The 15,000-nt window shown below is 39.0% G+C and overlaps 1 pseudogene; it reads left to right on the top strand.

Annotated features, from left to right (window-relative positions):
* Positions 1-13,112: 13,112 nt before the first annotated feature.
* LOC105196941 lies at positions 13,113-14,447 on the top strand (annotated as a pseudogene).
* The last annotated feature ends 553 nt before the right edge of the window (positions 14,448-15,000 follow it).

The raw sequence follows: 15,000 nt of genomic DNA, 5'->3' as shown, positions 1-15,000 counted from the left end.
TATTCCCACGCGCTTGCATCATTATCCTTCATTGTCATCGTTATTTTTTTCTCTACATCACTTAATTCGGTTTGCTCTTAGTTTCTTCGACGATCTGCATCTTTCAATCGTATAATCGCGCCGTTTCGCGAAATCGCTGCGCGATCGATGATCGAAGCTCGTTCGAGCTTTGTTTATGCGTTTTAATGAGAGTTTCCGCGAAAATTCGCGGTCCCGGTTAAGTAATCCTTTCTTTCCCGGCCGCGCGCAACAGAACTCCCGCCGACGCGGATGTCGTGAGGCCGCGGCGGGAACGCGAGCACGGCTCCGATCCTCCGTGGTGTACGTATGTACGCGAGCCGGCGTAACGTGTCTATATATCTCGAACCGGGATGCTGTAGATAATCCGCGCGCACCGCCGTCAGAATCAGGCCGGAGAAATTACCGGCCGTCCGCGATTTCCCACGCAGCTCTCCCACTTTCAGCTCGACCGCGAGGAAAGAAGTGTTTTCAGAGAACACGCCGATCCGAGGAAGCGACGGAGGAGGAAAAGGGGGAGGGAAGATTTCCGATCGAGATTAAGGACCAATGCTACTATCGCCGCGCGATTGCCAATGGCCGTAACGTGCAAAGTGTTTGTTGTTCCTGCCGCGATACCGATCGCGAGCGATCCCGCGGAATATTCGCGGAGTGCGTTCACCCTCGATTAGTTCTTGAATGCGATGCAAAGTCCGCGAGCTATTCGAATTTTTCCGATACCCTCTCATCGACCTGCTACGTGCATAATTGAAAGACCGGATACGAGTATCAGACAGCTGCATTTTCGACTAATGTGTGCTCGTTGAAGGAAATTTGGAAAAATTGCTCAAAGCTCCTTACGCACAATGGAGAAATATTAGATGTTAGGAATAGGAATGAAAATTGTAGAATCAGTTTCTTCAATGAGTACCATAAATAAATAATGAGCTACGTTGTACGGTCCATTATGTTTTAATTCGTATCCATTGTACGTTACGTTTAATATTCATTGAGGAAATTGATTCTAAAATTTTAATTTCTATTCGTAATATCTAATATTCCTCTGTTGCGCGCAGGGTCTAGACATATCGTAACTCAATTTTGACTTGAATATCAATCATCGAGACCAACTTTCTATTAACAAAGATCACATTTATCTAAATTAATTTTAAAATATAGAATTTTTTGCAACGGCCATTTTTGATATTCATAAAATTATCCGTAAATTCAATCAAATTTACTTATTAAAACATTCAATACATTTTATTTTCGCTTTAGGTATAAATTTTGAATTAGCATTAAATAATAAAAGGAGTATCCTTTATTTATATAGCAGTCAACTTGAAATATTTAAAATTACTTTCGATATTTCAGCATTTTCATATTTAGCTAATCTTGAGCTTACGAGACCCCGTACATTTTGGATTCTTCTTAAGAACCTGCATGTGCAACGACAGGAATAACGTATTTATAGCTTATGGAATAATTGATCACTTCTCAGTACGGCAGACATCTGACGTATTTGTCCTGATCGTGTCGCGACGTAACGATCGGACTTCCTCCTCCTCCTCCTTCTCCTCCACCTCCTCTTCCTTTCAGCCCTCCTCGTCCTCCTTCTTCGAGGAGGAAAGCGGCGCGTTTCCGCAACGTTATCCGCGGTGAATTAAATTAATCTCTCTCGCAGACGGCGGGATTGTTGCGGGAATAGGTAACGCCGCGTCACTCGTGAGTTATTATCGCACGAAAGGCGCGTCTGTGCATTCTCGCATCCGTGAGGAAGACGTCACGGCGCCATAACCGCCGCCTGCGACTGACATTGCCCATGGAAACCACCCGCGAGAACCGTCGGAAACGCGTGCAGCGCGGGGCGCGGTTAAGGCGATTGCTCGCGGTTGCGTTGCGAGGCTGCGGTTCCGAGGCTGCGGTTCACTGCAACCGATGCGTTTACGTGTGTCGCGTCGAAAGTCCGCGAAGACCGTGGCACGTAGGAGCGTGGCGCAATGGCTTATACGTCTCGAGTAAACCATGTAAATTTTCTGCGCCTCGCTTTACGTTCAAGGTGAAGTAAGCCTCAGACGTAAGCGACACACACGTTTGCGCGTACAACATAGAATTTACAGCATACAACGCGAAAGCCACATTATTCCACGTTATGTGCTCGAAACGTCATATACGGCGGAACAGGTAGAGGCTTTATCGAATCTACCAGATTCCGATTAATCAAAGACGATCGAGGGATTTCAAATTGTCCTTTCACGCGGTTTCGTTTCGTTTTTGTTTCGTGAATGCGAGTATTGTATTATATAAAACAACCGTTCCAAGGCGTTCTCAATTTCTTCCACGCGATGCTTGCGATAAGCAATTTGTTTCAGTTCGGATGTCACATGCGACAAAGGTATTAAAATGAAATTAAGACGAGGCGCGGGTACGTGCTGCTTAAGTCGGCAGCGCTACGTTGCGCATTCGGTTATCTTTGCACGGCTTGGCTTTCCGAGAAGCTCAAAGACTTCCGAGTCGTCGTCTTGCAGGTCGCGCAACCACCGGAAGCTGCGAAAGGGCTGGCGAAGATGCGGGGTGGGCGGGGTGGGCTACGCCGAAACAATGGCCGGAATAATGGAAACTAATGCAACGTCGGGAGTCGGGCCCGCAGCCTTGCTATTGAAGGAATACCGTCCGTTCCGAGTATCGTCTCATTGTTTGTCGGATTCTGCGAAGCCGAAGTGGGCGGTGACGGTCCTCGTTCTTGCCGCTAGCGCATTTCGCGGCTCAAATTTCGCAGACGCGTTAGCTGCGAGCATCTTTCTCGGCTTCTTGCTTCGCAACTACTCGTGACTACCGAGTAAAGCAAGAAGCGCATCTGAAAGAGAATCAACCGACGAGGCACGTTCACGTTCCTAAATGTGTGTCGTTGAGTCAAAAACTATCAACGTGTTCGCAGTAAATAATGAAATAATATAAAGTCAAACCTCTCGAGTAGGATAATGGCAATTTTAACTAATTAATCAATTGAAATAAATTATTTTTCTGCTCATTAAATTTTATACATGTCTTTTATCTATCTGCACGTTTTTTTTATCCAGACTGTATTATACTGTTCAACACTAAAATTCTCTCCAAAGTGTCGTAATAGCGCAAACATTTTTTTACGAACGCCATACCGTTATCAGGATTTCAGTAAATTGGGATAAAATGATAATTGGGATAAAACATGATGGAATAAAACACTTTTGGATATTTTAATTCAATACTTTTTTACGACAAAAGAAACTTATTTTTAAATAAAATTAATAGTATCTAAAAATACAATTCAAGAGCTTTCGAATAAATTTTAGCTCATGATCGTACAACTTATTTTCATAAAGTTACGGCTGCTAGACTTTTAAACTTTCTGTATATAATCTACAATACAAGAAAGGCAGGCACATACTTAAATACAGAGTAAATAAATTATGATAATTTGAATTTGGATGTTAAGAGTAGTTCAGTATACAAATTTTGGACTATACGCGCCGTTACACGAAATTGTAATTGTCAATTCGAAACGACTCCAAGGCGCTTTCCAAGCAACTTTTACTTATTTATTTGTGTGTCTGTGTCAATTTAATAAACTGTTTGTCTTATGAACTTGCGATAATAGCACTTATCATTTCTCCTCGTTAACTTAAGAAAATGTACTCAAGTGTATATTTGCCTTTCTTATGTACCGTAGATTATACAGGAAATCTAAAATTTTCAAGTAACTATAACTTGATGAAAATAAGTCTTGCGATCATAAACTGAAATTTATTTGAAAGATATTGAATTGTATTTTTAGATGCTGTTGACTTTATTGAGGAATAAGTTTCTGTTTTACGTACTATAAAAAAAAAATGTTGATTTCATCCCAATTTATTCAAAAACACTGACGTGCTACGCAAATTTTGACAACGATACCATGTTCAACGCAAAAAATCTTCGGAATATTTGAAAAGAAAAAAATAATTCTTTGTTAAACAATATTATTAATAAAATTATAAAAATGTCATTAATATAACAATAACAGCGAGAATCTAAATAAACGATAACTATATATTATTAAAAATAAAAATATATTAATATCCAAAAATCAATTCCTTAATGCATAAAACTTCATCATCGTGTCAACTCTATTAATTTTAATTGATTGAGGGCTCGTAAGTAACGATGCAGAGGCATTGGCACAAGTACTTCATTGGAAGTGATCGACGTGCGAACGGGAGCGCTACGGACGCGATGCCACGGCATCGTTGGATTTAAGCTGTTTACCGCGTAAATCGAGAAACTACTATTCGACCCTTAAGAGCATGTAGCGAGCGTTCACGGTCGATCGTATACCGTATACGGAGCGGCGATTATCGCGATGCAGCCCGCGCGTCGGCGGCTTCGGCGGCGCGGCCGAGTTAAGAAATAAATCAGGGCAACGGTTTGGCATTAATTGAGCCGCATTGTATAACAGCGCGTCGGTGAAATACGCCGCTCCATCGATTTACGATAGATAAAACATACTTTATGGGGATGTTTCCAGGAGGGCAGCCAAGTTGTTTACAGCTCTCGCGCGGCGCTTCACGAAGGATGAACGAGGAAAGAGGAAGAAAAAGGCGTACGAAGCAAGCAGCGGCGGCGGCGGCGGCGGCGGCTCGAGGTAGGGAGTCGCGGAACGGAAAGGGCGAAGACGCGGGCGTGAAAAATGTCTCGCGTGCGCGATGGTGAACGGAACGAAGAGGGAGAGAGCGCCGAGAGGGTCTCGTCGCGAAGGGCCGACGGCTACATTTTTAATTTGCTTCCTTTGGCGCGAAAATGCGTTTTACATTTATTACCTACGGACTTTCTTGAACCTTAGTTATTTTATGTAATTCGATAGAGGAGAAGAGCGATTCGTATTTCGCCATTAGCGTGTCTTCAGTTCTCTCGTTCGTTTTCACTTTTACGTCTACGAATGAAAATTTTCTTCCCGATGTGAATGCGGGTTTAAAACGCACCTCGTGCGAGTTTTTGATGTTGGATATTATTTTCTTACTCTTTTGCAGTATTCGCAGGCATGAAAAATACCGTGTTCGATGGCGCACGTAATCGAAGGAATTTCAGAGTTAAGTTCGAGCTCCACGCCATTCTCTCACGTAAATTTCCGTAATTTTACCCGCGTGCATTCGTGCACATATCCACGCACATATTTACGCACGTATTGCAAACAGTTGGGGTATTGCAACGTGTTACGCGATAGACGCGCATGGATGCAACTACGGCGGTGCGTATGTACGTGCACTTAATGATCCGTGCGCCGCGGGCCCTCCTCGCTACCTCCGCCACGTTAAAGCCATATATCAAACGGCTAATTAATGCCGCGCGTAATTACTGCCTATCATAATGCGAGCGAGAGAGTCCGCGGGATAGAGGGGACGTGAGCACCCCTTCAACTGAGCAATGAGAGGCATCCTTGCACGAAAAAACATTCCCCGAGTGTGCTTTCGCTACTGCGCACTATTTCCTATCATTATAGTTGTAAGTACGACAAATTTGGTACAATTTTGTTATTGATATACAAGCGCAAAAAATATTTTACGACAAAATATAATTTGTAAAATAATTAAAAAATGTATTTATTCGTTGCATAATAAAAATAAAATATAACTTAATTATCTTATTAATTCTTAAGGTAAGGGAGATTGGACCACAACGAGACATACTTCTTTCTTACAGATCTTCAATGTAGAGTACGCATGATTGACATGTATATGTGTTGAACACACACATATATTGAAGATCTATAAGAAAGAAAAAAGTCTCATAATGCTCCAATCTTCCTTACTTTAAGGGTTAATAAGATAATTAAAATATATTTTATTTCTATTGTGCAACGAACAAATACATTTTTTTATTATTTTATGATATATATTTTGTTGGAAAATATTTTTTAAAAGTCGCTAAATTATGATACATCGGAGAACAAAACCGTGTTCTTTTACTTCAATTAATGCTTTATTAATACAAAAACTTTACAATATTATAACTTTAATAATTATTATAACTTTATATTTATTACAACTTTATAATTATAACTTTATAACAACTTTATAAAACTTCATAATATTTATTATAAAGCATAAACATAGTTTAAACATTCTTTTATAAAAAATTAAAGACATTTAAATTTTCGTATTTAAAGTTTATAATCTTTTAGTTCAGATGATGCAAAGACAAATTTGCGTCGAAATGATATGTGCCTGCTCAGAAAACGTCAAGTTAAGCAAAATAATCATATTTTTAGCCTCATGTAATTGAGGTTTTGTTGGTAAGAGAAATTTCTGAAAAAAAAAGAAAAGAATTTGTTTTCTTTTTCATAGTAAGATGGTAAAAAAAATTTAATCCATAAGATTAAGAAAAAATTCCTTAAGTTAGTTAAATCAAAGTTAAAAATCAAACAACCCTTGAGGTGTCTCACGGTGCCCTGAAAGTCGTAGACATTTCAAATATTCACCCCCATTTCTTAGTTTTAATTGATCAGCTTTGTTCGCAAATGGGAAATAAATAATTATAAAATAAACTTTCTTTGTAACAGTGGACACGATTTGGATGAGGAATAAGACGCACATAAGAGAAATAGACAGAACGTACCACTTTAACTCTGATTATAGATAACAAATTGTTTTCAATGTTCTCTCGAAAAATACTAATCGTTTGTTTCGTTTTGGTTGCTGTTGAGAGAATTCTCACGCATATCAATTCAAATTAGACCACGTATTTAATTCGCAATCTGTCTTTGTTTATCTTAATAAATGATAAAGATAGAATAATATCAATATAATGCTTTGAGACCGTAAATCGGTCTTGGAGAGTGGCTCACAGTATCTTGATTTTATGTATAAAAAATAGTACCTCTTAATACCACATCATAGGTCTCTCGACTACTTTTTCATTTATATAAAGTGGCACAACAAAATCTATAAAAATACATAAACGTACTTTCAAGTTTCTAGAACGAATATCTGCGTTCGCCATTCTAATTTTATTTTGGAAAAAAAAGAAAATGTAGAAATTTAATTTGCCTTTAAAACGAGAAACTATCATGAACAAAAATCTGACGGAATAGTATTTAAAGGTTAATACATAATACATATAAAGTATTCCTAAACGATCTTCTGTTCGAAATTAAATAATAACTACTTTAAGAACTTGAGTAAGAACTACATTAAAACATTAATACTACATAATCCTAAAAACAGAAATTTCCGGTAATGCCTTTAAGTAGCATTTTTATTTCTTTAAATATACTTTTTTGGCACCATATTCATATGACTTCTTTTTCTTCCTTTAATCACTTAAGCATGTCTCTTTTTTTTCCTCTTTTAAGAAAATTTTTCAGAAACACATTTATCTTTTGTATTAATAAAAATTGACATTCTTAACCTATGCTCTTCTATAGATAATTGCTACAATATTTTAATCTTATTATACATAAGTTATTCCCGCATATTAGGGAATGGCGAATCTTAAAATATCCTCACGTTATCCTCTGCTTGAACTATTACTACACACTAGGTTGTGGAATTTTCTCGCAACCGTTATCGCGCCACCTCGCCATCTTCGTTTTACTCATCGTGCACCATGCGGCGCCGCCAAAATTCTTAAGCGCTCTTGAACGGTTTTCCAATAATCTATTTTCGTGTAAATGTCTGCGCGACTTTCTGCTTCAGCTCTGGTAATTGCTGACGACTTTACAACTCGTAAACATTACCAAATAATGTCGGAAAAAGGAATCAACAGTTAAATAATTGCTCAATGAAAGATGTCTATTAAATTTGTAATTAATCCTTCGTAGTTCAATGTTTTTTTTTCACTGTGTTCTTCTTCTTAGATCAACTAGATCACTGATGCCTGATATTTGCCTAGTATTTTTAATAGGATTTTTGAGCTCTAAAAAAATCTAAAAAAATTATGGCCTATGTTGGGTAATATCTCCTCTATACTCGTACATGTATTTGGATAGAGATATATTTAGTGTATCTGAGATGCATTCGAATTGGAGTATTTGTATCTGTACCCAAATATCAAAATACAATAACTGAATTATTTTTCAGATACATTGTCAGATATATTTTTAGATACATTAAATGATAATATCTTCAAAGCATTTTTGGTTTATCAAACGAGTTTTTGATTTAGTAAAAAGAAATGATGTAATTTTCAGATTAATTGGATAACAAATATTTGCAATATTGTACCGTATTAAATGCTAAAAAAGATAGAGTGATAGCGCGAATGATATTCGAGGAATATCTGTTCTTTTTTTTTATTCTATAATTATGAGTTTGGTTGGACAATTTTTTCTGCTTTTCGCATATATATTATTTAAATCAATAATATAAATTTAACTATTTAATATTATTTCGTAATTAAATTTAACGGATACTTGTGTGGAAATTTTATTCCACATATTTATGTACGTTTGTCACGAGCCGACACGTTTCTAGAATTTTTTATTAAAAATTTGTAATATTAAAGCTATAGTAAGAGAAAAAATTCTTAATTTTAATATTTATTCGAATTGTGTTAATACAATATTTACTTACGGTGTATAAATATTTAGTATATAAAAAAATTATAGTTAAATTAAATTAGTTATTCTTGTACTAAAAAAATATATATTTACTTAGTAAATATTTCATTAGTACTATTCGAATAAATATTTATTAAAATTTAAAAATTTTTTGTGTATTTTTAATTAAATCATTGCGGACAAATCATATGCCACTAATAAACATTAATGAACATTTATTTAATATATTTTGTACTAACATTATTACAATAAAATATAATTTTCTGAAGTATCTGATATGCATCTGAGATACTTTTAAAGTATCCAAGTATTTGTACACGTATACATTTTAATTTGTGTATTTGTATCTGTAATTAAATATATTTTTCCATATGTATCTGTATTTAGATACTTTTCAAAAGTATTTTACCCATTACTGATTATGGTACATTCTTCCAGAATACGATTTTACAATTGTTTGAAAAATTTTTCTTTTTTTTTGTACGTGTCTAAGTTTGAGGCAGAATAATTAAAAATTAAAAATTCGCCTGGATTTTCAAATCCTCGGTTAAACCACGGAGGATTAAGTAATCTTTTCTTTTTTTTAAATATCGAGAACAATTGAAACGGCCATAAGAGTGCTTTAAGCATCCAATTTCCTAGTTCAAGGATAATTGGAATTCTCACTGCGTGCATATAAAAGTCGAACCGTTCGAGTTAACGATTAAACGTCCTAATAAAATGCACCCGCGTCGCGAATTTCGTCGGACACTCTTCTTGCCTCCTACCCCGTTCTTTTTCGTTCCGTTCCGCCGTATCCGCATGGACACGCACGTGCGTCTGGCGCACGTGCACGTCGGCACAGACGCCCGTTCAGCGCTCTGCACCACCGGGATTCGTTTACGACGTCGTATAGTCCGTACACCACCGCCGCCGTCGTATCGTTTCGTACGCCGCGCGCCGTCGCGTATCAGTTTAACGTGTATCCGCATTACGTATCCCACCCCCGAAGTGCGCGTAAACATTCGCCTGCGTCTGCTGGGCGAAGAACGTGACCTAGACCAAGCAAATAAAGCGTCGCCGGAACGACAGCGACGGCGACGGCGACGGCGACGCGGCGGGACGCCCGCGCGCTGCTGATACGCCTTTTCGACCTTATCGGCGCGGCGGCGGCCCGATGCGGCTCGGTAATTCCGCCCTCTCCCCTACCGCGCGTTACGATGCAATAAACGTAAAAAATAACATCAAAAGCGAGCCCTTAAATATCGCTCTACTACGATTACGGAACGCGGCTAATGCCTAGCACGCTTCTCGCGCCGACACGCGAAACGTTCCGCGAACGAATATCCGGCGTCGAAAACTCACATTTCGGGGTGACTGTATACAAGTTTCTCGCGAATGTATTCCGGCATCTCTACGATATCGATAATACCGCGGGTGTATCTCGTTACGCGGAAAATTTCGTGCACGGTAAGAAAATTCGAAATCTCTGGCTAAGGTCGCCGCGCTCTGAAACCTCGACTTCAAAAGTAAGACCTCGCGCCGCGAGTGCTAACGGACGGCATTTAATAATCGATGATCGGGCGAAGAAATCGTATGACAATGATTAACGCGCGTTACGCGATCGTAAGCGGATTCCCGCGCGCGGTCCGCGTTCCGACCGGTGGTGGTGCTTATCGCCGCGATTACGCCAACTTTTCCGTGACCCGAGAGCCGCGACTAATCGAGCGCGACTATCGACCGAGCGTAAAACATCGCGACGTATTCGATAAATTATGCATTCCGTCTCGTGCGTGCGTGCGCGCGCGTGTGTGTGTGTGTGTGTTTGCGGAATGGGCGGCCGAGTATATGTCAGTGCCCGCTTGTTCTCCCGCGTTTTATGGAGTTATACGGGCGTAGCGCAAAGTGTATACGCGGCCCGGTGTAAAAACCGACAGAAATATTTACACGCAAATTGCGCAGCTTCGCGCTTGAAAGCGACGTCGTGCGGGTAGGGCGGGGGGAGAGAGAGAGAGAGAGAGAGAGGGTGGTTTCCCTTCTCTCTATCGGACCTCTCCGTTTCCTCCCCCTGCCGCCTCTGTTCCGCCGGCTTTTCCACCCCTTTTCACCCCCTCCCCCCCACCGAATCCCTCGCACTGCTGGACAACTGTTGCTGGTAGTGCATCCATTATTACAGCATTACGATTTGCCGTCGCGTCGAGTATGTGCAGTCTTATGCATATATGCAGGAGAGTTCGTGCATGTCCGTCGCGTTATAGTTCGCATGCTCTCTCTGTCTTTCTCTCTCTCTCTCGCTCTCCCCACGTGTACGTGTAACGAAGTAACGGGGATACGCGCATTAACACCTTTCTTCAACGTCGCGATGTACTTATTTTCGGCACGTGTCCGCGGCACGTACACGACATTAGTCTCGTAACATATCATCGTACCGATCGCATCGTATTCAGATCACCGTGGAAGCATAAGAGAATCTCGTCGCGTGCCTTGTTCTTCGCGTCCCGGTGGCGAGACTCCGAGAGAGCTTCAGAATCCGAGCTGGCTCGCGACTAATGGATCGAACATCTTCGACGCGTCTCGGTTATAATTATGACAGCTTTCGGGTTATTAATCGCGAGATCGTATCACGCGGAGGTGAACGTACGCGTGCGTTTCGCAGGTATGCCATTTAGAGATACGTATCTGTACGCGCGCGCGTGTCTCTATTCAACCGCACCGAGAAATGACAAAAGCACATGTATAGGCCGTATGTACACACGATGCGCACTGTATATGTATTGTACCATCGTCGGGTGGTCTTACGCGATCGAATCGAAACGGCCAACCAGCCAGCCAGCCAGCCAGCCAGCCAGCCAGCCAGCCAACCGGCTTTATTATTACGTGGTGGCACCGTGCAATTCGCGCGAGCCGGAGCTTAACGTCCGTAAAGCACGTAGGCATTATCGCGCGAACAAGGGGTTCCTTTAATATTTCGATCAGCGCGCTCGCGAGTTATTATCCTCGCAAATCCCGCCGCGGGCCGGCCCGTGCGTCCGCATGAAGACATTACACGAAACCCGCACCGACCCGCCGAAACGTTCGAACTCCGTAATTACGAGCGCTGCAGGGGAAAGGGACGGCGGGAGGCGCGCGTGACAAAGGTAATTGCTCCCGTGTTAATTCTTGCCGAACGTATCGACGGCACGTCATAATTCAGCAAGTTAGCTCTGCGAGAAACATTTAGCTCTTAATTTTACCCCGCCCCCATCGTGATGCTCTGTGTTTGTTGATCTCATATTTGCTTTGCAGACTTTTGTACGTAGAACTTTAACCCTTACGCTGCCGACATTTTTTCATAAAAATAATGCTTTTCTTTTCTCGAGAATTTTTTTTTATAAACAACACACATGGCGTGGAATTTTGAGATTTGTAAAAGGTCACAAAAGCGGCTCTCTCGGCAGAGAATGTACTATAAATGCAAATATAAAAAATTTTTATTTTCTCAAAAGTAACTTTTTTGGAGGTTTTGGTATCGAAAATTCCAATTCTGAGCATAGATTTATGAAATTTCAAGTTCTAAGCGCAATATTGACAACATAAATGAATATAAAATCGGTGTTTTTAGCTGGCATATATGATACATACATATATCGTGAAGGGGTTAAACGAATGTCGCACAAATATCATAATGCTTTACCGAAAATCGCACAAATTTTATACAGTATTTTTTTTTCATACGTTAAATGTCCATTCTCGATATCTCGCCATTTACTTATCTGCGATAGCTCTTATCGGGACAAAGTGTTCGCAAAACGAAATCTGGAAGGTATATAATGCTTAGAAGAGAGGAGGATTTACGACGGAATCTGATGTCGTGGATACACCGCCCCGAGCGATCAATCATATCTCTCTCTCTCTTTCTCTCTCTCTCTCTCTCTCTCTCTCTCTCTCTGGGAAATGATGAGGATACACTGTTATTTAAGACGAAGCGATTTTCCTAAAACACAAATTTGACACGCACTAATGATTCGCCGAGGGGATGGTCTGTAGATCAGTAGAGATTCGCGCGACACGTCAAATTGCAATCGTCGCAATCACTTTCATACCTCTCGCGCGGTATTCAAACGGTTTTACACTCTCGAACCATTCTCATCATAGACACCGCGAGAATGATTGACACAAATAAACGGGAGATTCCCTAATTATCCAATCGAAGATAGATAGCCTCCGTTCCTTTATGCTTGTACATCAAGTCTGAATACAAAATGCTGCCCTAGGCAATTGCTCGCATTACTCCTCGCAAGGTAAACCAGGATTTTACCGACTTTTATAATTGGTACTAAACGCTTTTTCATTCACTTATTTTAAAAGCAGCTACTGAATGAGATATTCTGCTCGCAGAATATATAAATAACTTGTACAAAATATGAGAGCTACACTACAAGAAATTTAATAACGTTAAAAAGGTTAATTACTAATATTAATTTATGTAAAACAATTTTAAAGTCAATTATTTAATAAATTTAAATATAAATTTAAATATAAATATAAAATATAACTGTATCCTAAGTGACTTATAGTATCCAATATGACCTACTTGCTGTTTCTACGTAGTTACAAAGTGAGTTGAAGAAATAACGTCGTACAAGCTGTCAACGTGACTTGTTTGCAACAACTGATTACTCAGTTTGTGTATTCTGTTGTTGACAGTAAAGTAAAAAATAAAATTTTCTTGATTGTGTTTCTTATGATGTGTATCTAATATTTCGTGGGTACTGCTTTCTATAACTATCAAGTGAAAGAAAATACCGACGGACGCATTTTCGATGCATGGCGGTTCTCTAGAGAAACTCAATGTCACTGGACGTGGCATGGAGGAGATCGAACTTAACGCGTTTTGCGGTCTCGACAAACGCGTGCTGGGTCTGCCGTATAACAGAATTCGTAAACTGGACTCATTGTGGATTCAGGATTTGACGAATCTTGAGACGCTCAACGTGTAGCGCAATCGAATCACCGCGATTATACGAATTTGGAATTCTGGGACATCGCACGAGATAAATATTTGTCTGCCTACTATGTTGCTGAAGAAACTGCTCGAAACTGAAAAAGATCTATCTCGTTAGTAGCTCGTGGTCATACCGATGCCTTCGCTCAATGACATGATACTTGCGTAGCAATCACGTCCGTTTCATCCAGGATTGGGGCAGTGATTTATTGATTGAAGAGCTTTGCCCAAATGCCGTTAATATCAACGACAGCACTTTCTACAAATGTGTCGATCGCAAAGTCGGCTCTATGGAAATGCCACAAACTGTAGTCGGACTGAGTGAACAGATCCGAGAACTTTTGACAAAAGTCACCGAGTTGGAAACTGAAATCACCATTTTGAAGAAAACCAAATATTAATTCATCAAAACTTGCAATTTTGTCTTATAATATCCTTTATGAAATTGTGCTATGTATAAAGCGTCTTGCAGCGCTAAATTTTGCCGTGACATAAATAAAATAAAAATCAATATTTTTTTAAAATCAAAATTCAATATTTAATAATGAAATTCAATATTTTTATAATCAAGATTAAATACTGTAATGATCGTTGCCCGGTTACAATTATAAGCTAACGTAAATAATAGCTCAAATATACAATGAGCTTTGATGAATCGACAAGACCACTTGTACCAATGTGAGTGCGACTTTGAAATTATATGACTCTTCAATAAGATGCAAATGATATGATTGAATGTAAACGGAATAAAAACTTTCCAAATTGAATTATATATCAAATAAACGATCAAAATAAATGCTTCGATTTTTAATTCTCCTGCGTAAGAGGCAATCGGTAATGCGATTATTCGCGTTTGAAACGATTGAAATATTATACAGCGATGCGCTGTGTAATAAGAATAACTACTTTGATATTCAGTCGTATCATTTACATAAATATATGAAAAATTTCGAGCATTTTCAACAAGAGTTAAATGTTTCTCTCCAATTGTTATAAGGTATTTTTATTTTGAGTATTTCGAAACTTTTTCACGGTACATTTTAACATTTAATTACACATACTTTCTCATTGTTTTTAAACTTGAACGTATTATTCACACAAATATATGTACACTCGAGTGTTCATTTTTTATGTAATTTAACTTCCTATTCGGCTATACACGTTTCGAGTTATGTAAAGTTATTCAATAGCATAGCATTTTGTTAATATAAGCATAGAAACGCTGGTAATACAAACACTATTGAGATTTTCTTATATCAAAATATTTTTTCGATAAGATGCTTGTCTAGAGTGTTACGCTCGGAAACATCAAAGATATCACTTTAACAGTTTGTAATCTATCTTCTAATTGAAATAAGTTAGCAATTTATCTTAAAATATCGCAATTATCGTAGCTTTTCCTAACAACTTATTTTAAAAAATATATATAATATTGTAGCAAAATACTGTGTTTTTTAAATTTATTTGT

This window comes from Solenopsis invicta, chromosome 12 (assembly GCF_016802725.1).
Source record: "Solenopsis invicta isolate M01_SB chromosome 12, UNIL_Sinv_3.0, whole genome shotgun sequence".
Lineage (NCBI taxonomy): Eukaryota > Metazoa > Arthropoda > Insecta > Hymenoptera > Formicidae > Solenopsis > Solenopsis invicta.
The sequence above is the reverse complement of the archived record's forward strand: the minus strand, read 5'-3'. Positions and strand labels throughout refer to the sequence as shown.